Source organism: Amblyomma mixtum, chromosome 6 (assembly GCF_055824585.1).
Source record: "Amblyomma mixtum isolate Tamu chromosome 6, ASM5582458v1, whole genome shotgun sequence".
Classification (NCBI taxonomy): Eukaryota; Metazoa; Arthropoda; class Arachnida; order Ixodida; family Ixodidae; genus Amblyomma; species Amblyomma mixtum.
In genome coordinates this window covers 104,051,553-104,074,090 of record NC_143017.1, presented here as the reverse complement: position 1 = coordinate 104,074,090, position 22,538 = coordinate 104,051,553, and the positions used below count along the sequence as shown (strand labels likewise).

The following is a 22,538-nucleotide window of genomic DNA, read 5'->3' as shown; positions in this document are numbered from 1 at the left end:
AATACAAAACCCGAGTGCGGAGCAGTGGGAGACTCAGCTGTCCAGCGACCGCTGTGAAGACCAAGAAGGTCTGGTACAGCGAGCTCAACGGGCGGCAGTGGCCAGCGGAGCCCTGGACTGAGGGCAACCGACCACTGATTAGAGGCGGACGACTTCGACAGAGAAGACTCCTGGGGGTAAAATCAAGGAGAAAACGTCTCTGAAGATGCTCCCAAACCGCAGGAAAAAGGACTAGAGTAAAATAAAGTTTTTCCTTCCTTCCTTCCTTCTGCATACTACAGTGAAGAAATCCGAAATCAGTGTCGAATTCCATTCGAGACGAAATGTCGTGGTCTTTTGATCGCGTCTGCCTATTATTGAAAAGTCATCACGCAGCTCGTCCACAGACTTATCGAGGGGACACGTCTTACAAAAAGTCCTGAACTAGAGGAGTACTAGTGAGTACTAGTGTGTCTCCCAGCGAGTCACTGCGCTGATTCTACGGGCAGTCGACGCCGCAACCGGCATGTGCGTGGCAAGACAATAAATCGACAGTAATGATGACGTTAAACCTACAGGGATAATCAGCTACAGTTCTGAAGAACTGTCTTAACGCGTAGCAGCTTTTGTCAATCAGTGTGAAGGACAGGACGCTAACCTGTGAGCTGCCTTAGGTGTTCTTCGCAGCAAGCCATCGCGCCGTAGCAGTGATGATGGGAATAAAGGCTCGGAAAAAGAGGCAGAACTTTGGAAAGAAACTTTTTTCCCTCAAGACCCAGGAATATGTAAATAAAAACCGGCATAGTTCAGTAACCCTAACGAACGTAATGAACAATTATTCCGGTCGACATTCAAAATGCGATGGCTGGCTATGTCACAAGAAAAAAAAAAGAAGAACCAAAGATTGCGCTTCATTTTATTGTTATTGAGTTTCAAGTTCACGATATTTCGGGGTTTCGCCATCACATTCCGATTACTTATGAATAACGAGATTTAAACAAATGCGGGACCAAGCGCTGGTCAGCTTTATCCCCGCATTCTGCCTTTTCCTTACTATGCTAACCGAGTTGGAGCCAAAACGACATCCGAGGTGTTCCGGGGTTCTGTTCTGCTTGAGAACGCGTTTTCACGTGGTTAAAAACGCTTCCTATTACTTACGGCCACTCTACCCTTATTGGACCCTGCTGCAATGGCCAACTTAGGAAACAAAATTCGAAGCGGAGGCGTAACCAAGTCTGCGATGCACAGTACACTTCGCCTCAACCACGAATTCGTCCCTTCATTCATAGGCAAATGCGGCTGTTTTTGTTCAGCTGCAGTTCAGTTGCAGTCAAGTAGGCAGTGGTCGGTGGTGCCACCAGTTAGCGGTGATCACTGTTCCTACCCGAGGGGTTAGCGGCTGAAACTTTTTTCAGCTAAAATTTCTTGCTCCTGTTCTTCTGAATCTACTCCTTGCCATAAGCTCCTCTCTTGGCCTCCTCCCATGCAATGCAAGGCCTCTTCTTTGGCCTGCGCTTATAAATCGGTAAAGCGAACAACGCGTTCCTTCCACTGCTGTCCGCAGAGCAGCGACTGGGCACAAGTCGTGCTTGACGCTTTGGAAATGTGCACCCTGCACATTGCCTCCAGCGGGGCGGCCGAAAATCGAAGGCCACGCGCATTGATCACGACCCTGTCCGCCTTTCCTCCGGCGTCGCCGAATTCTTTGTGCCGCTCTCTCTTCCGCAGTGACGAGCGAAGAACAACGGCCGCGCTCCGGTGATTTACGATGCCCCGACGGGTCAGCGCTATATCGCTGTCCGCGAACAAAGGGACTTATTTGGCTTTGCGCTTTCAATGACGTCCTGGCCGATGAGGCCCGCCGATTATGATATTTCTCGGTGTATATAATGTGCTCCTTTTCGTCGACGAATGTCTGTATTTACGAGACGGCACACCAAGAGCCATGATCGAGATTTCTGTGTGGAAACGGCCGAAGGGCACAGACGCCAGAGGAGGAAGCGGGAGATTTCGGCTGTGTCGGGAGACTCGTTGTGACGCGAGTTGGCGCTCTCGAATGACTTGTTGCCGGCGCACTGGGCCTTAGGCCACAATTTGGGCTGTGTGGCTCTTGCAGCGGGGTTTGAGTTTACGACTATAAGGGGAAAAAAAAACGCTTTATTTCGCTGAGTTCCGATTTCTATTTTGGCTGACCCTCTTGGTCTGTATTTCTTTCTGAATGGCTCCAGCAAGCCAATAAATGTTGAAAGTAGAAAAAAAAACAATTTAATAACATTACTTGAGAAGAAAAAAAAATTTTGTATTTCCAATAGAGGGTTCCTCGTTTTTCTTCTCGAACAAAGAGAAAATTTTGGAGTACGGCAGTCGATCAGATTTTCTGTTATTGTTCCGGAACCTTTCAGGAATCTGTTAGTTGCTATTCTTATGGTTTAATTCAACTAAAATATTGTGTTAAACGACACGCACAGCAAACTACCGAGGTCTAAAGGGCACTATATTCTAGAAGCGCAGTTAGAGGCCTCGCAGGCGAAGCAGTAAGAAAAAAGAAGCATTGCGACACCAAGAATTTATACTATCACACAGTACAGCGTTAGGATTTTGGTATTGCTCTGAGAACAATTGCTGAGAAATATGTCTTTTGTCGGCCGCCTCGTTGCTTACATGCACGGTAGCAGGATTTCCTCTACTCCACTTCAGTCGATCCCTTTACTACGCCTGCACCATGGACATGTGACTCGTAAATTTGTTTTAATGACACCGACTTGCGCACTGTTCACACAAAATGCCCACAAGCATAACAGCCAGCACGTATCTCCATGCACAGGACTTGCATATTTCCAGAACAAGCATTAAGCCTGTCATTTACGTTGAGTTTTTGAAGCCACCGTTACTGTGCAAGAAAAGTTTAATTCTAAGTATGAACGGTGACTGTTCGTATGGCATTTAACATGGGCGGTCTTACAAAGCTGCGCTAAAATTCATTAAAGCTCTTTCTTGGGCGAGTTGGTTAATCTCTGTTAAAGGTATGTAATACTTGCGCTAAAAAACAGGACAATAAAAACTGCACTGCTTAATTAACACGGTTAGTAAAAAGGGCGCAGGCCACAGCGTCTGCTTTCCAGCGGTATAATTCAGTCACATGCAGCGCCTTAAAACTTGTGAAGTCGTAAGGGTTGATGATGAGATTCCTCTTCCTCCTCACACTGCGGAGTTTTCTAGCTAGGAGAAGTTGTAAATGCCTCATTAGAAGGCTTTTTAAAAAGACGACCATGTGTTCCGTAAATTTTTTTTACCAACCCTGCACTTGTTTCATAGAAATGACGCAAAAGTCCGCAGGTTTCATCTTCACATTGCCACAGCATTTCTAAGCCAAATTAAAAGCCTTGCACGCAACAGACCAGGCCTACGAGGCACGCCTTGTGAAGGGCTAAACATAACTTTCAAACTCCTGGACACTGATATAACAAGGCGCAGTTTTAGCTGCAGTAAAGATTTATCTCCCCACGACTGGGATCGGATCCAGGCTCGATACATATCGGGAAACAGAATGCTGGTTAGTCGGAAGTATTTTTTTTTCCTTTCGCTTGATCTGCTTTGTGATGGAGCAGCCGAGAGGTCTGACAACGCCTCTACTTAGTGTATTATTTATTTCAAAGTTCAAAGGAAATGCATATTTATTGCTGTTATAAAACAACCACTGGGATTAGACGGACGCAGAATCACGAGACCCTTTTGAGGAAAACGCATGCCTATGTGGACCTCCAGGGTTATGACGGCTGCGACCAGTAACGTGAACCTAGGCAAACTTCATAAAGCAAAAATGGAAAGCTTTAAATATAGAAAGTTACTTGGTATTGTGTTAGTAAACTGTCTCGCAAACTAAACTAATAGAGTGTCTCTTGAAGCATCTTTCGCACTTTCCTCATATTTCACACTCCAGTGCATAAATTGGAAGAAAACAATTATCCTGCGTGCATTTTACTGTGTGATCTCACGGGTCCAAACGCCCATTAGCTTTCCGCTTCTGTATCTCTCGCTTATTGATTGCACTGCTCTTTCTATGGCTACAGGTTAAAAAACAAAGAGGAATGGGCGTGATGGAACGTCGAAATTACGCCTCTCGCATTGCAACACCGGCGTGCTGTCACGTCTGCCATGCCCTTTTTGCCGTTCCATTTGGTAGACCGCTGGGTCATTCTTTTTTTGCCGAAATTTTGCGTTTTTAGATCAAGCTAGATGTCAGAACCTTGTTCCGAACCAATTCATAATGTAATTGTTTTAGACTCTTTCTGACTTTCAACGCAATTGTTTTAAACTCTTCTTTCGCGGAGCTGGTGGCAGGTCAATATGAATGAAATTTAGAAAAGAAAGTTGTACGCAAATAAGACTAGCCTATTATATCAGGCTGCGCATGCTCAGGTTTCTTACCATGCTCACTAGTCAAGGCCCTGGCCAATCACAGTTAATTGCCAAGTACTAAATGCTTTGAGGATCCGTGCTTATATCAGGCTAAGTCATTCATAGGTTTATAAAAGCTACGCTGTCATATTAACCTCGCTATTGCTTACTCACATTCCCACATGCCGTGATTGTTCTTTTTTTTTTCTAAATGTTTAGAAAGTCTCAGAAAAACTGTGTCACAACCGATTTAATAAATGATAATGGAGGTTACTTTCTTTTTTTTCGTCTGAATGCCGCCTGAAAACGCAACAATTCTCCTTTCCCCTTCCTTTCGCGAAAGGTCCATTCTCTGCCGATTGTGAGCTGCGACCGCGTTTATCAACACCCCTTTGTTTCTTTATGGTATCTTGTCGCCGCTTTCTTTGGCAACTGCGGCTCGCCAACGCCTCGTCGCTGCTCTCCTCATTCCCATCCGCTCCTTCCAGCCTCACCCTGTTCCATAAGCCTTGTTGCCCCGTGATGAATTGGGACCTCCGTTGCTACCGCGTTTTAATGGATTTTTTTATTTAGCCGGCTCGCGCCTACTGCCAGCCAAGCGTGGCGGCGGCCGCAGATTGCTTGCACGGTCCGCTTTGTGATGGCTTTCCAAGGGCGCCGACGACCAGCGCCGACGACGGGGGCTGAAGCCCTCCCCCCGTCCCAGAGCGGTTTTCTTTCAAGAAACTTGCGCTCTGCGACGCTCGTCGCCGTCAAAACGGGCCCTGTTCACTGCGGCCGGACGCTTGTGCGGCGCTCTCTCAGAAACGCTGTCATTTGTTTCTTTCAGAACCTGAAAAAGAACGAAATGGGTAGAAGGGTATAAAGAAAAAAAGAATTAGAAAGAAATATCACGCTCCTTTTTCCTTTGGTTCTTTTTTTTTTTTCTGGCGGCAAAAAGGGGGCGGGGGGGGGGGGGGGGGGAGGCAGCTCCTACTGCGCGTTCTTGGTTTCCGGCTCATCGCCCGGGTTTTCTTTCATCGGGCCTCTCGTATGCCGACGCAGGTCGCATCCCCCCCGCCCCCTTTCCTTCTAGTTTTTCCTTTTTTTCTTTTCTAGACTAGCGAAACGCTAGTATTTCTGCACGTCCCTGGGTTCATCGTGCTTCAAACAATTCATTCTTTATATGTCTGCTCTCTCATGACTGCTATTTTTATTTTGTTTATTTTTCTTGGACTCTTTTTCTTACTGATAAAACAAACTGGTGGAGAAGGATTCAGATTTGCCGAATTGTAACCGTATTTGAAACCGAATTTGAGATAGAACAATAGTAGCGCATCATGACAACCATGCTACCGAATGCACAGACTACGTTCTCTGGTAGCGCTCGTTCGCGGAAAACTTCAGCATAAAAAGAAATAAAGGAACGGCGGGCATCTAAATCAAAGCGAAAGGAATTCGCTTCGCATTGAAGAGCGCTATCTCTCTAATTGACTTGGGTGAATGCTGAATGAAGACCGTAAAACTCCGCGGAACGCCACGGACAACTGTCGCTGATAAGAATAACTGCATGGACTACTCGTAAACAGAACACCAGAAGCCAGACAGAGATAGAGATTTGCAGCTCCAGATTGTGTCTCTGCGTTTAAAAACAGAGAGAGTGGCATCTTCAGGTTTTCATGGAATTTGTTCAATGTAGAATGTATCTAGCATCAGTTAAAAAAATAATTGCAGATAAACAACGGAGCACTGGGTGCCGCTTCTGCAGATGTGCATAAAATAAAATAAGTGTATTTCAACAACATCATCCATACATTGTGACATTGTGCCGAGCCTATCATCTTCATCTGGTGCTTTTTTCATCTTCCTGTCCCTTGAAGCTCCCCTGGAAAATATTCCTAACGTTCCCTCCTGCCTACACGGTCATGCATGCAGTACACTGTATACATAGTCACAGTGTACGCTTTTAAAGAGATAGGTAAGTGGTCTGCAAATGAATCCCGGAGTATGGCCATAAAAAAAAAAATTCAGGGGGGCACTTTGTTGACCTAAAGTGCGGTGAGGCGAAAGCCTTTTGCACTGTGTTGCTGCTTGTGTCACTGATGTGTGGTTAAAATGTTAATTAAGTACGCACTTGTTTGTGAATGTTAAATGCTGGAGACACTGGAGGGCGTTTGGGAGGCATCTGCCTGATTCGACGCCTTTCTGCAAACACTGTCCAGCGTCCTAGACAAGCAGAACTACATATGCGTTGGCAGGAAGTAGCGTAGCCATTAGCACGCTCGGCTGCAGAACGGAAGGATGGTGGGTGGAATCCCGTCGTGCACAAAGATTTTTTTTTCTGGTCTGACTAGAAAAAGCGTGACACCTCTGCTGACAGCCTTCTGCTGACAACCTTTTGTCGACAAGGATGAAGCATTAAAGGCTTTCGTCTTAAAAGTGATGCCGGGTTGTGCCGACGCCTAAACCGACAGAAAATTTGGTAAGAATATGGCGTGCATCACACAAAGGATTCCTGCCACCTTTCCGGCAGTGTAGAAACTTGGCAATTAAGCATTCGGCATACGCTTAACGGATAGCAGCACTATGCATTCGACGGGCGACTCGGCACAAAGTATAGCGACTTCAGCTTCGGTCATTATTTGCCCTGTAACACCTAACGAAATTTGTGAACCCTTACGATGTAATAGAGAGAAAGGGCAGGAAATGAAGATATTGCCGAGAAACTTTGTGCAGCACGTAGCTTCTACGACGTTCAAGACTGGCTGTGGCTGTCCTGGCTCGTGCCAGATGCTAGAAGAAACGGGGGAGTTTCTACTCAGTTACTGATCCTTGGTCGCCATCCGTCGAGATGACACCGCATGCGACATTGACGTAGAAGTGCGTGAGATATTGATGCGTATCTCCATGCTAGTTTTTCCACGTGCTTAGTTTCTACGACGTTCAAGACTGCTCGTGGCGTTCTTGGCGCGTCATTTCGAAAGTTCGCAGCCATGCTTAAAAGAATACGGCCGAGAGCGATGACCGTTCTTATCTTGATGACTGTCGAATTCACATGACAACATTGCCGTCGCTGAACTGTGTTAAATTAAGGGCCTCAGTTCGCTGAGAAAAAAAAATTGATTTGCAATGCTCCGTGTGCCTCCTTGCATGAGTGCAGTCACTTCGGCATGAAGATGTGCGCGAGACAATAGGCTTGTACGTTCCTCACCCGACGGCTACGGCATATTGCTGCTTCCGACTGCGGTTTTATATTTAATTTCATCTGCGCTGGCAACTCGTCGGCCCCTTCCATGTGCTGCTTTTCGCCGCTGCCGCGAGCCGTTTACGATCAGGGCGTGCGGGGAACCCGAGAACCACGTTTAATTACGTTTGGAAGCGCGTGGACAGGCGGTCCTTCCCAAAGGACCGTACGGGTGGCGCAGCTTTCATCGTCAAGCGAGGCCATACAGGTAAACAGGTTTTTCCCGCGTCCTTGTCCACGGCGGCCCTAGTCGCGCCATCACGCACCTCTTGTGTCCCAGCCAGCGGCCACCAGCTAATTGGGCACGCAATGGCCAGACCCGCTAAACTGCCTGCACGACTGCCTCCTTCATTTCATGCAAGCAAGTTTCGCTCTCCCCTCATTATGCATCGACACGAGCAGGAGGGCAGTCGCTTGCGCCATAATTCTCGGAATCCTTGTCTCTGGTGTCTTTCATTATCATAGCATACGCCGAACAACTGAGTCACTTCAACCCTAATCAGAGGCGTATCCAGTTGTTTTGCACGTGTTAAATGTTAACAGTTGCCTTGTCTGGGATCGCCTAATAACAGTTAACAGTTTGAACCGAAGCATCAACGAGTAGTGGAACACCGCAAGACCACAAGGCAAATTAATGTTTTTTTGTTGTTTACTTGTGTGCCTCGTGCTTTGCGCTCTTGCAATGCTTCATCTTTTTTCCGGTAGACGTAATGTTGAATAGGACACTACTGTTGTCCACATTGTCCTCACCTGCCAGCGTAACGTGCTGTCGAATATCAGTAATTATTGGTAGTGCGGATTTCAGTATCTTGAAAAGCGGTAGAAGGTGCGTGCTCGGTGGTCTCACTTCCGCACCAGACTTGTGGAACTCTGCTCCAGTACTTTCGGGTTATCAGCGTAGCGCGTCAGTCTTGCTGCCCAGTGAGTTAAAAAATGAGCAGTTAATGTCATTAGCTCGTTGGGCATTAATACATCCGCAAGGAAAGGAAGTACGGGCCTACTCTCACCCCTGCAAGCTATAGTTCATATCAATACACAAGATCAGCTTTCCACAATATTGCTTCTTCATTGGTTGGGGTGGAATTAAAAGGTGCAAGAGGTTCTGTCGGGAGACGGCGGCATGAAGAAGAGGGTGATGACGGGCGCATACAGTTAATATTTGATTGCGGTATGCAAACAGGTTCATACTTTTCCAGCCATTCAAGACAGATATGAGAATGTAGTTTACAAGTTAGATCCTCATCATCCGTGATAGCCCATATTGATTTTAAGCTGAGCAGAAGGTAAGGTCACTTCTGGAAAAACTTGCGCGCGACTACCCAGGAGGTCAGAACTCAAAACTATAACTACTTAATCACTGCAAAAGCAAACTGAACCGGGATCGCTTTACAGCGTTTATTACAGGTCGCAATCCCTGGGTATCTCTACTTGTGATAAGACCCATGAAAAGCGTTTTCAACACGTGCAGATTATGCAAAGAAAACTTTTTTCCGCTTACATTCCCTTAATTAAAAGCCTGCTTTATAAGTTGGCGTTACTAAGAGGCCTTTCATCCACCGCCCGTTATTTAGTTTTTGTATTATGCACTTTTCAATGCAAGCAAACCTTAATTACACAACAGCGACTCAAGCTTCGTTTGTTGACATTTCTAGCTGCTCAACAAGGGATCTTTCTCTATGCACACTACGTAGTCTGTATCAGACAAAGCAGTGTTTACACGTTTAACAGCGTTATAAAGAGGAACTACGTTAACTCAAGTGCAGTTTCTGGAATGAACCAACAGTACACACAACGGCGGCAAAAAAAAAAAAAATAAATTAGTACGTTCCTTCTGCTGCGCTCCATAGTCGTTTAGAGGCGCCTAAACATTGAGTTTCGCCGAGTTCTTGTGCCTCACATCTTAATGAGAGAGAGAGAGGCAGCAACAATTTAGAAAAAAAGGTTAACGAGACCTAGTGTATGGTCTTCCACTAAACACTACAGAAGGAGAAAGAGCAAACTTTAAGACAAGAGGCTTTCTTTCCAACATTTTGGTTTTATTCAGCATGGTGAGCAATTTCTTGCAGAGGCGCACACATTCCGATTGGAGCCACCGTTTTGTTTAGTTTTTGCTCAACGAGGTTGATCACGCCCTCTGTTGACAAGGGCTACTAAGCCTTAAATTATACTTTTTCTCTTTTTCTTATTTTATTCCTTGAACTAAGTGGCCTGAAGAGAGCTTCGCTGCGTAAAAGGACGGGACGCTGCCCGAAAGTTCGCGCGAGTGCTGAAGGATATCTAAATCTCTCCATTGTTCTTAGATTCTTAAGACACTCGAATATTTTTAAGTTTATAAGACTATAGAGCGTACAATTCTAAAGTTGGAAAAAAAAGTACGATATGACCATGTGCATTGTGACCCTGCGTGAACTGACCCCATAGTTGCTTACGTGCCAATAAACTCTCTGTACCTACAAATATGGTCATTATTTTTGCGATGCCCCCTTGCTCGTGAACTATATCGAAGTGTTAAGCTTGTCGCCGAGGGCCGCAGTAAGCTCAGGTGCGGCGCATTTATCTCACATGTGTGCTCAGCGCTACTATAGCTTAAGCGACATCCATCCAGCTCAGTGCTTCATCGGGCAATGAATGCTTTCTGGTGTAGCGTATACGTTGCTACGACAGCTTCTTAGAAGACAGTGACTGAAATTTGCTCTCTTTGTTAGTAGGTTTTCCATCGCGTACATCCATTTCAGCACACTTCTGGTATGCTCCCAGACATTATGAAATTCGAAAATACCTATACTTTTTGCTCATCAAATGCGTCACCCTCGTTCCCCTAAATCCATTCCGAAGAGCATTCAAGGCCAACATGGACACACGGTCATTGATCAGGGCACATTCGCGAGACGCTATCATGGCGAACATTCACGTTAGGGGCAGATGTTGATTGGGTACTATGAGGACAGGAGAGGTACGGCACGCCCAGTCATGGTGGACACCTCAACTGCGCCGTGAGGGCAGGGATGAACGAGGAGAGAAAGAAAGGAGGGAAATTGAGAGAGTCACCGCCTAAAGAGATCAGTATTGATTTCCGCCAAGTGGGGTTTCTCAGCTTGCTTTAACGCCACCCAGCACACGCGCATTTTAGTATTCCACATGCACTGATGTGCAGACACTCGGGCTGCCATTCGACCTCATGACTCGCGATCAGTTGCCTGAAGCGATAGTTACTGGTCTACCACGGAAAATATTTCTGAAGTAAGTAAAAATGTTTCAAAAAAAATATTTTTTTTATGTTGGCCTGTTGTATTACTCCAGGTGAACATAAGTGATTTTGGTTACAACATACCACTTCGAATGTTCCGTAAAGGGCTAGACAGCAAGAGAGAACAAAATGCATTATGAGAATAGGTAAAGAGGGAGGCCTCCAAGGTGTGGAGTCCTTCGTCCAGGGCTTCATTTGCCGGGTTTATGAAAGAACAAGATAAAATTTCAGATGTAGTCACATGAAAAGATCAGCTTGCGAAACGAGTTTAGCCCTCCCCATTTCGCAGCTGTAAATGGGATGTGGACGATAAATCAACTGTGTTGGTGCTTTGCTTGGTGTTCTGCGACAATGGAAGCCGCTTTCGAGCAAAAGTGAAATCTGTTTTTCGCCGTACTGCGGAGGTGGGAGGTGCGCCGTACATTTATCTTGTGTCATAGCTGCGGCGAAGAAACACATTTACATAGAGAAGAAACACACAACACACGGACGAACGTGTCTCTGTGTGAACGTGTTTCTTCGCTGCAGCTATGATAAAAGAATGTGACCAACTAGCCCAAAAGCTCGTTTTTACTCAGGTACATTTATCGCTGTCAATTTTTGCTTGGCGATGGTTACAGTTGTGAAAGCTTTTTTTTTTGCGCGCTGTAACTTTGCAGGTGCCAGACATCCTTGTCAGAGGGTCAGCGTGATTTTACGCTTGTCACCATAATGCGGTGCCGCTCTTTATTGAGGGGCAGCGAGCATACTGCACTGCATCGCTTGTAGGCCTCACAAAATAGGCGACCAATGCCTAGTGAGTGGTATGTCAGCCGCCTCGCATGTAGGAAGTACGGTTAGAGGCAATATAAGCCTAATCGCTCTCGCGTGAGTCGATCATAACCAATAAATCTTACCCGGCGCCACTATCACTTACTCCCCTATAGAAGCAGCTGTAGTGAGTGCAAGAACAAAGGGGCCAGCTTTGTTCCTGCACTTTCTTAGGACTTGTAAGAATGGCTTGCGGTAGAGCGCCTTATTCTAGTAGTTCTTATTCTGGTACGCCGTACATTTATCTTCGATCACTTTCATGTTGGTTCTTAGTGTGCTGGGCTTGAATGCGGTTTCCGCACAAGATTGAGTTGACAAAAGCACCGTCATATATAAACTATGCTGGAATGCTTTATTGCGCCATGGAAGCCATCCATTTTGCTTTCGAACGTATAAAATGCTTTCTGGGGCACCAAATGAACACCAACCTCCTGGCGGAGGTATACAAGGAGCCTTGCCTTGGATGTTTATCTTTTACTTCTTGGGCTTATTTACGAAACTAGCTTTCTCGCTTGTTTGTTGGAAGTCAGATGATTTCAGGGCATGCAATTTTCACTCCTTCTTCCTTCCTAGCAATCGTTTACAGGGTTACGTTGTTGCTTTCTTAAAACTCACGCAAAGCCCGTGTCTCATATCTTGTTTTTTATACAAATATTTTTATGTTTTTGCAGCATGGGTGCGACCTAATGGAACGGATCTGCTCTTGCCTGGTGAGTGATTAGCTGAGACCTTCAGCATTTTTCCTTTGCGGTCCGTACATATATCACGACGTGCTTGTAATGGTCAGTCTCCTGGTATCCGGGATCGCTTCTTTAGCTAGTTTTGCCTTAGTCAAATTGAGGAACCTATGCGAAGGGTTTTGTGAAGGGAACGTTTCTTTCATGGCCTTACTAGGGGCAGGTAAATTCTCTATAATCCACTGTTCACCCAATGCAGACTTCAGCGCCATTTCCTCGTACGGCAGCGTCAGGGAAGCCGACAGAAGTGTCGTATCGTCGTTACGACAACGGTATCAAGCACAGGAAACTAATCTACGAGAGGGGTTCAAACCGCTGCCGGCTAGTTTAGAGCAGCTTCGTGTCCCCGTGCCTCAGGCAATTCGGCCGCCGCCGCTGCCCATCGGGCAGGAATAATCGAATTTCAAGAATGAGTTCTCTTCCACCCTCCAGGTGCGCTAAAGTAGTTAAAATCGAAACTAAGTAGAGTTCCCTGCAGATACCTTAGTTCCGCTTAGCGACCTGTATCTACATCGCTACCGGGAGCCGTTAATTCTCATTAGATACCAAGAGGATAAAGGAAGTATACATTATAGCGCTAAACAACGAAAACGACAGAGAAGAAGACCAGACAGGCGCTATCCTTCAACTGAAGGTTTATTCCCGCGAAAAAGGAAATATATACATACAGGAATACAGAGAAAATAAAAGAGACCTAGACGCCTGTATTCCTGTGTGTATATATTGCCTTTTTCGCGGGAGTAAACCTTCAGTTGAAAGATAGGGCCTGTCTTGTCTTCTTCCCTGTCATGTTCGTTGTTTAACGCTATGATGTATACCAAGAGCAGTTGAGACACCAAAGGCGGTGTTTGGCACACTGGGTCAGACGTGCCGCGTAGTGGGCGAGAATAACAAATCGCTGAAACTTTTCTGCCGTTAAAATTGAATACTAGGGCTATTAAAGGCAATACGAACGCCCTTAAGATGACACCAAAGTACATAAGTTGTCGCTACTCTTTGAAGCAAATGTGCCAGAGCACGCAAGTTGTCTTCGTGCACATAACAAGACGTACGAGTATTAATACAGAAAACAGCCCCAACGACGAAGCCAGTCACCCATCAGCAATTATCAACAAGGAGGAGCGTAGACAGCACACCTTTAATTCATGAAAACACAATTATTTGCCTACTGCTTCTCTAGTCTGTCATCCTGCGCATGTGAGGCAATTAAATATGCAGCGTGCTTTCTAGGCCAAGCTGTAAAATCTTCATAAAAAAAAGAACAAATCTCGATTTTTAGGTGCCTACACATAACGGTGGTTCTGCGGCTTCGTTATGTTGAACACGGGCTCGCAGGCTGCATTCTGTGCCGCGTCAGATGCAGCTGAAGGCGGAGGAAAAGCAAAAACGGCGCGTGCTGTTTTTTCCCTGTGTTATTTTGTCGCTGTGCCGTTTCTTCCTTGTGCTGTTTTGTCGCTATGCTGTTTTTTTTGTACTCTGTTTTGTCGTATGCTGTTTTGTCGTGTGCTGTATTTTCGTGTCCTCGGCAAAAGAAGTTCTCCACTGAAACTTCACACGGTATAATAAACTCCAATCTTCTGAAGTTATACCTCTGCACTTCATTGTGACACGTCTCATGCCTTACGCGCTATGTTTAGCACATGAAAATATATTCCTTGTATTAATTCTGCTGGGTCCCTAGCCATGCTGGAATTGTGAATAAGGAGAAAGCAGACGCATACGCTGCACAAGACCGAAATGGTCAAATAAAACAAGCGGACATACTGCACAGGGATTGTTTGAAATTAATGCACAGTAAACTGAGAAGTAAGTGGCAGGATGCGTGACAAAAACACGTAAACAACAAACTGCCTTCTGTAAAGCTCATTTTAGGAGAATGGAAACCATGTAGACATCACGAAAATTTTACAGAAGTTATCTTATGTCGACCGCGCATCGGACACACACACCTTCATACAACTTTCTACTGACAAAACAAGACAAACCTCTCTTCGAAATGTGCGGTAATGAACTCACATTAAATCACATTTTAATTTCATGTACAAAACTTGAACAACTTAGAAAAGTATTTTAGAAAATTCTTCAATGAATACATCCCATTACACCGCATGTTGTTTTTAGGTGATCAAGCACTTACTGATTTTTCAAGTATTTTAAAGTTTCTTAAACAAGGCAGTACTTTAAACAAACTATAGGCGTCTCCTTTAACACATGACATTCTAACCCTGTGTTTGGCGCCTCATAGCCTCATAACGTAATATAACTAACTATATTATTATTATTACATCTAGGCTGGTGACATTTTCCGTGCAGTCGAATTCAAACGTGTTTTCTCTGAAAGCGACGCAACCGGTTTTCGAGGAATGCCTCGCCTTTGGCTTCTCTTCGTGATCAAACGCGTAGACTGGTTTGTCGAGTTGCTCGTAAAATTGGCGTCAGCATCAAACCAAAGATGCAAGCAACTGTACTGCGTGGCGTGCCACGGCTTGTTTCGGCTTGTCTCAGTCGTTGTTTTACGATAAGAGCTCCTGTCGCTGGATGTTCTGCTATATAGCGAGTGAAGTCCGGAAGGAGCAGAGAGATATGACCAGAAAGAGAAAGTCTGCGAATCATGCGCTGGCCTTCGCTAGTCGTTTTATTTTCGTTTCATTTTTTCTCCTTTCCACGCCTCAAAGACTTGGCTGTAAAATGCCCCCCCCCCCCCCCCCCCCCATTTTTTTCCCGCGTGGAATCATGCATAGGCGGCGGATTTCGCCCGAGGGACCTGTGTACTCTCGGACGGCGGGCGGTCAAGGGCTGGAGGCGTTGGCGAGCATATGCGGCTGTTGTAAAAGAGGATCTGCATTCTTTCCGGCTGAAGCAGCACGTCGCAATCTAGCGCTTCAGCAAAAAATGCCTGCAGGATTCTCGGAAAAAGGGGAAGGGGCAAGCGCATAATTTCTGCCGGCAAGTACGGTCGAGCCAGGGAAGACCGAAGCAGCAGATTGGGCGTGCGCGATTCTCAATGCCGTCCGCGCACGAACCACGTGGGAGCACCTGTTTTTGATGGGAAACGCCGATGGCGTGAGTCGGTCTACATGGCAGCGTCTCTGCCTTAAGCAAGGAGTATTTCTCCTTTCCGCCACCCGCGAGCAGAACACGGCTCTGTGCATTGCAGTTATGCACAGGTAGAGGTGAGACATCGGCCCGCACATGAAGATTGCTTGCGAGACAAATGTCTACTGGGCTGCTGAGCTTGCATAATTGCTCGTAAGGTGTTTCTGTATCACCCACTCTTAGTGGAGCTGCTAATTTTAATAAGGCCGAGTGCGTTCCTGACCAGCTAATAGTGTAGCGCTAAAGAAACATTTGCCGTGAATGGAGCCGGACAGCGAGCATTGTTTTTAGGCGTGCAGCTGAAGAAGCAGTCAAATAATTAAACGCGCGTTAAATATATTGTAACAACCCCACACACTGCGCGGGTCCACACGGGACGGAGGAGCACAGATACACCGCTAGACTCAGTTGGAAAAAAACGGGTATATTCAAGAATTACGCTTTACTGTGTACATGATGCAGAGGCTGGTGTGCCCAAGCTTACATGCCGCTGCGTTGGCGCTGGAGTCTTCGTCAGAAGGTATGGAGGGACTGCGGAGTTGACGTTGTTCGTTCGCTGATGCTCAGGTTCTCCGCCGAAGGCTTGGTCGCTTGGGATCCCGGAGGACTGACTGCCAGCGGTGTCGTCTCGGGCCTTGCTCGTCACCCCACTGACCCGCCTTTACTCGTTTCTTCCCGTCCATTCGGGCGATCCTTCTTTCCAGGCTGGAGCATCTCCTTCACCCTCCTCTCCGCGCCAGCGCCTACGGCATTTCCCCTCTTCCCCCAATTTTCCCATCGGCTTGAGCCTTTTATCCTCCGCCCGTCGCCACTGCCACTGTTGCGGAGTGTGCTTGACCGGTTGAATACTTGTTGGCGTAAGAAGATGAGGGCCAGACTGTCTCCCCTTAGACCCATAATTAGCCTTCACCCCCGACGCCTGACAATTCCTGGCTCCATACAGTCTCTTGTTGAGCGCCTCCAGGATCCCACAAAAGAAAGATGGCGCCGGAGATAGCGGCCCTCCAGAGACGCTCAGCGCACTGCCACAATATTGCCTGCACATCTGCACATATTTAGTCATCTCGTAAATCTGGCTGGGCGCAGAGTAAATTGCATCAGTTTACTATGTTGTATGAACACATACGACTTAGTTTTTTTAGAAGAGTGAGTTAGCAAAGAACTAATAAGCAAATGTAGCAAAGAACAGATATTCATGTTCAAAAGATGTAGTTTTGAGGATGTCGTTCTGCGTGCCAGTTTAATCTACACCAGAAACCTTGTTAACCTACATGAAACGAGAAAGCATGGGTTTACTTCACGGGAGTTGTATTTGAGTGCATCACTACTATGACTGGTCACAACTTTGACTGTTTACTTTCTACCAACCTTTTCTTCGACGAGAATATGAATGAGTTTAAACTATATTTTGCGTATAACATCGTTCTTTATTTCACGACTTTGTTGGGCCGCCGCGGTTGCTCAGTGGTTATCGTGTTCGGCTGCTGACCCGAAAGACGCGGATTCGAGCATGGCTGCGGTGGTCGAGTTTGCATGGAGGCGAAATTCTACAGGCCCGCGTACTGTGCGATGTCAGTGCACGCTAAAGAATCGCAGGTGGTCGAGACTTCCGGAGCCCTTCACTAAGGCGTCCCTCAGAGCCTGATCCGCTTTGGGACGTTAAACTCCCATAATTCAAACCAAACATGCGTGAGTTGGGACTGCTTTCGAAGCACTATTTCCTTTGACGCATAAAGAACAGAGTGGAACAGCTTCTTATGCAATCGTAACCAACAAAAAGAAGGTAGCAACTCGACAAACGTCATTCTTGTTTTTCTTTTCTGTCTGTGCTGGTCGCTTTCCCTTCAGTATTAAAGTAAACACCAACCAGTGCCGGAACGTACTCTTCAAGAGAGCTAGGCTTTTCAACTGAAGCATAAATAAGGTACGGGTTAGGATGAAGCGCTGCATTAAACTGTAAAAACATTCGCTGGGATGCATATGTGAGGAGCACCCACCGCGAACAGGACAACAGCAGACAAGGAGCAACGCTCGGTTTGCTGGCTCCTTCATTTCTCGGCGATTTTCCGTCGCGTTGGATTTTCCGACATCGTTAGTGCTATTGAAGCGCAGCTGAACCCAACCGTATACTTGTAAGCTTTCTTACGAGCCTTCAGCGTGGAACATCCGATTGCCCATAGCCTTTATAGCCACGCGTCACGCGTCTCAGTCTGAGCGCGCCTACACCATTTCTTCTTTTCGGCAAGGAGAGGTCGCCTTGGTATTCAGCGCGGATACAAGAACAGCAAACAAAGGATGAAGGTGAGGGAAATGGGGGGGGGGGGGGGGGTGCGGAGTAGCTTGGAGCACAGCGTGAGCGAGGTACGAAAGAAAGCGAAATGCTCCTCCGCGACGTCCGGGAGAAACCTGTGCCGAGTAACAAGTCGCCCCGCTTTTCTTATCCCCGAGCTCGTGTTGCTCGGCCCTCGGCTTAGCCGAAGGGGAGACGCGGGCGGCGCAACACTACGGAGCGGAGGAATTGGCTGATCAATACCGAGCGCTCGCATCCGCATAGAGGAGGGGAGTCTGCGGGGCGTGTGCAAAAGGGCAATTGGGGCGGCTCCTTTTACTTCTCTTAATGCCACGCTGGCTTTGAGCGCGTTTTTCTTTTATTCTCGCTCTTATTTATTTATTGGCCGCTCTAACGTCTGCATGCATGCTCTAGGGAGATACGCTTTGACTGCGTCGATCGTACGCCAGAGCTGTCGCCATGCTTGCGCACAGTTTATTTTATTGTGTTGTTGTTAAATGGCTGTAAGGACGGACAGTCCAGTAGCGAGAGGATCGAGTGGGATTCGGAGAATCTCCCTCTACTTTGCATACTAGCTGCCCTGCGCACAACAGCTCTTGCGTGAAACGGTTTGAGCAGAGCTAAATGCGTTTTTTTTTTTGTTGGCGTTAATGGGCTAGGATATTTCTTTTTCTTTTTTTATTCCTTTCTTCTCTCTAAAAGTACGGAATTTTCCGTGCATTTGTAAAACGGAGCAGTGACATGCACCACAGAAGGGAAGTTTGGGGCTGAGGGAACTTTTGAAAATATATCGTAAAAAGTAGCGATACTGTACTGCACGTAGTCTAGTTTATTCAGACCTGGCTAAGTTACTGGGCCTGCTTGATTCGTTGAACGCGGCAGGAAACGCACTCAATCGCGTGCAATTACAATGGCCTTGAAAGACTCTAGCACAATGCATCTGCCGTGAGGTACAAGTACCGTACACGCACGATGTACAGTAATAAACAATATGAACGAGAACGTATGAGATGGGAAGTGAGGCAGTGTCCTTACACGTGCATCCCGCATACTTCTGGGCAAACTAATGGTTGCAGGAAGTAGTTACCTGGACGTGAGAGTGGTGAGGGGTCCTAGGAAATTTCTCCATGCCCACGAGAGCATTTTTCGACTGCTTCCCGACACAATAGAGCACGCAAGCGTGCAGCCGAGCTGGTTCCCGCGCGTGAAATAACAGACACGAGCAGAGTGCGTGCTTTCAAATTGCCACTCGACTGAGGAGGTTGCTCAACGCTGCGGTGGAGCGCGTTCATGGTAGGAGTGATCGCACCATCGAATGGCCGACTCACTCTCGAACATAATTTTTCCATGCTGTCTCTTTTTCATCTATGCGCCCTACTTTCATTCTTATTTAGAAGAAGGCTTGAAACAGGCCTGCGGAACGAGCGAGCTTTCGAAACGGATGAGCAAGTTTGCCCTTCTTATTTGCTTTCTATGTTGAGCAGCACGCACTGCGCAATTGTGATCTTTCAATCGCCTTGTGAGGTCACTAAAGGGCTGCACGATCTGCCCAATGCGTTGTACCCCCAACCTCCCCCCGTCCTTAGTCGTCCTGTTGGAGCTGACATTGATCCACACAGAAATGCGAGCAAAAAATCGTGCGTTTCTCAGCCCATGCACGCTTTGCAGCAATGGAAATATGTTGCTGCGCCACTTTCGCCTCTTAAGGAATCTAAAAGGCGCACGAAACAACGATTTGAAAAATTTGGCTTTATTCCTGGCGACTTTATCGCGTAGAGTATGCAATTTGAGACGGCGGCTGATTGTACTGCTTTCAAGTAAAAATTTCGCCCCAGAAATTGAAACTTGTGATCATACAGCCGGTTATTCTCGGAGAGATTACATGCATCCCTGCTCTGAGTGGCATACTATCTGTGGGCATGAGTGAACAAGAAAGATCTCATGACGCTGAAGTCAAGCTACAGAGAACGCGTTATGGAACATTTTGTTTTTGGCAAAAGCACGCTGAAAGCTCAAAAGCACGTTTTTTTGCAAAGCATCTGAGATTAAATCTTTATGTGCTCACTTTTCTCTTTCTTCCTGCTGAAAAAAGGCACCCTTGAGCACTGGGCTGCAGCACCGGTATTTTTTCATGCTTTTAGCTTGGTGAAGCCAAGAATGCGTTGCATATTGCGCGGTCTTTTTGCGCGGGGTATTGCTTGGCGGCACTCGATTTTCTCAGCAGCTTTTCCTCCGTGACGTATGGATGGATGGATGGATGGATGGATTGGAGCGACCCCTTTGAAACGGGGCGGTGGCAACCGCCACCATGCTCAACCGTCTTTTTTTTCTCTTTTTTTTCCTTTTTTTGTTTTCTTTTGTTTTCTTTTTTTTTACGTGGTTTAGTGACGTCACGTCACATGGTGACGTGACGTCACCAAACCACGTGACGTCACGTCACGTGGTTTGGTGGCAGCCCGGCCGCGCCCAAGGGCTGAACTGAGTGATTGCAATATGCTACGCATAAAAGACTGCAAGTCAAGAAGCCGTATCCGTGGCACGGAGTCATGGAGTTTTGAAACCTGCACAAGGAAACAAAGCTTTCGGTATGGGTGAGTTTCAAGGTTATTAGCTCGCTGTCACCCGTGGGTGTTTAGATGCGCTCTAAAGTTCACAAGATTGCGTTCACTGCTAGATCCCCGGCCCTAAAAACATAATTTCGGAGCTTGTCGTCGTGGCAGGCAAGAATGAAGGGCGATACAAGCAATCAATAGACAGGCTCAGGCAAGCAAAATACAAAAACAAAAGCACGAAGAGAAGTTAAACACAATTCAATCTTCGGTGCTGGCCTTGCATGAGAATTTTTGGATTTTGAACTTTTCGGAAACAATGTTGAAATGTCGGGCATGTGCTATTTTCATTAGGCCATCTGAGGCCGTAATTTTCAGCCGCTTAGCCGACGACTGCCTGTCATTGCGCTCATGAAGTGCAAAATATAGCTAGGACTATTTACCAAGAACAGACGTGACATCTTGAGCAGGGTTTAGGAATAATTTATGAAGTGTCCAGAAAAGTGCGTGCTTTTTATATATGGAAGCTTTGGAAAGAAAGTCTTTCCAGGGCTTCTCAAAGCAGAACATTATGTACAGAGGTTTCGCACCTCTTTAACACTGAGTGATATTGCTGCCCTGTATGCCTTAGATGATTACATTTTGCGATGATAGAGATAAACATAAAAAAACAAGGGAAATTATAGTGTGAAGAACTAAATGCACGGGTGCTCAAAAAGAAAGAAAAACTAGCAATAGAAACAAGAAACGCCTCATGCTTGAGAGCAGGGAGCGCAAAAATGTCTCAAAATTTCTGCAAAAATTCTGAAAATGAATGCGCCATGAACAGTGACAGCACAAGGCCAACAAAGTGAATACGCGAGCCAGTTTATGTAGCTTTAGATCATTGATTGGCGGCTAGATTCTACGCTTCCTGACACGTAGTTTTGAGTTTGCTCTTTCTTCTGCCACTTCTCTTTGGGTTGTTCTTTACATGACATGTTTAGTTCCGAATGTTTGTTTGCGATCAAAGCATTACGACAGAAGAAGGTATAACACGTTCTCTGAATATCCAGGCTGCTCTCGTACTTCAGCACAACCTTTAAAGGGAACAGTTGGTTTGTCTTGGTTATGCTTTTACTGTTATATGCCTTACGGCTAATTTGGTGGACATGTATTCGCAGACTAATAGACGAAGATTCCTAATACCCGTGCCACACGCGCACATGACATTAAACGCTTAATACCTTAAGTTTGTTTATGTCTTATATTCAGAGTTTGTACTGCATGATGACTGAAGAAAGTTGGACAAGTTGGTATACGTAGCCAACAATTCTGGACAAAAGCATTTTTAATGCGAAAAATTTTATGAGCACAATTTTTCGTATACTGTAAGATTTTACTATAACAATAAATATATCCGCAAATCTCCCGCTGGATGTCTTCGTTTTATTTTTTTGCTGGTAACATTTTTGCTATCGTCAAAAGCGTTCCCAATTGGATTTCTATGGCAGTCTTAACTGCTCGATGCGGTCAACTGAAGCACTATAAAAGAAATATTTTGCTACATATGGGAAAAACAGGCAATTACCTTCAATATTTCTATACCAGTACCTTACAATTTCCTAATATTCAAAATTTCTGTCCAAGAATGTTGAACATGTATTCATGATTCACGACAGCGCAGTAAACACAGACATACATATACGCTGTGCCTCCCTTCTGTCCATGCTTTCTGGGCTGTTGTGGATGATGAATTGGTACTGCATGTCCAGATCTAGTGTAACTATACGAAAGTCATGATGACGATAACGCCTGCAAGGCAGTCGATAATTTTGCATGAATATGAACAGTGCTATTGGGCACAATACGGGGCAAAGTCGTTCGAATGTAATGTAAAAATTGCTTTTGCAGAAAATGTCGCTGTTGTTGCTGGAAAAGTCGAAAAGATAGCTGCAAACTCGCATGTCACACGCAAGCAGAGAGTATCTGTCAGAAGTGATAATAGAAATGGTGCCCTTGGCTTTTAAAATACGGTAGAGATGCCTCACCTCACTCAAAGTAATTAATAAATGACTTGCTACTAGATAGGATGTTGTAACTAACAAAGCTGCATACTTTTCTGCGTCTGAAATGGAGACGAGAGTGCCCATTGCTTGGGCGAATGAGTATGAGTTAGCTCAGTAGGTAGCGAATGGCAGTCAGACTATTACAATTAAACTGATGCATA

General features: G+C 46.0%; 1 protein-coding gene across 3 annotated transcripts in view; it reads left to right on the top strand.

The window, feature by feature from the left end:
- Positions 1-22,538, top strand: part of LOC149339884 (protein turtle homolog B-like) — an 843,694-nt gene that overhangs the window by 182,589 nt on the left and 638,567 nt on the right. For all 3 annotated transcript variants that reach the window (XM_089548569.1, XM_089548570.1, XM_089548568.1), the window contains exon 2: positions 12,329-12,367. The gene's annotated coding sequence lies outside the window, so the exon portion shown is untranslated. The remainder of the gene's footprint in view (positions 1-12,328; positions 12,368-22,538) is intronic.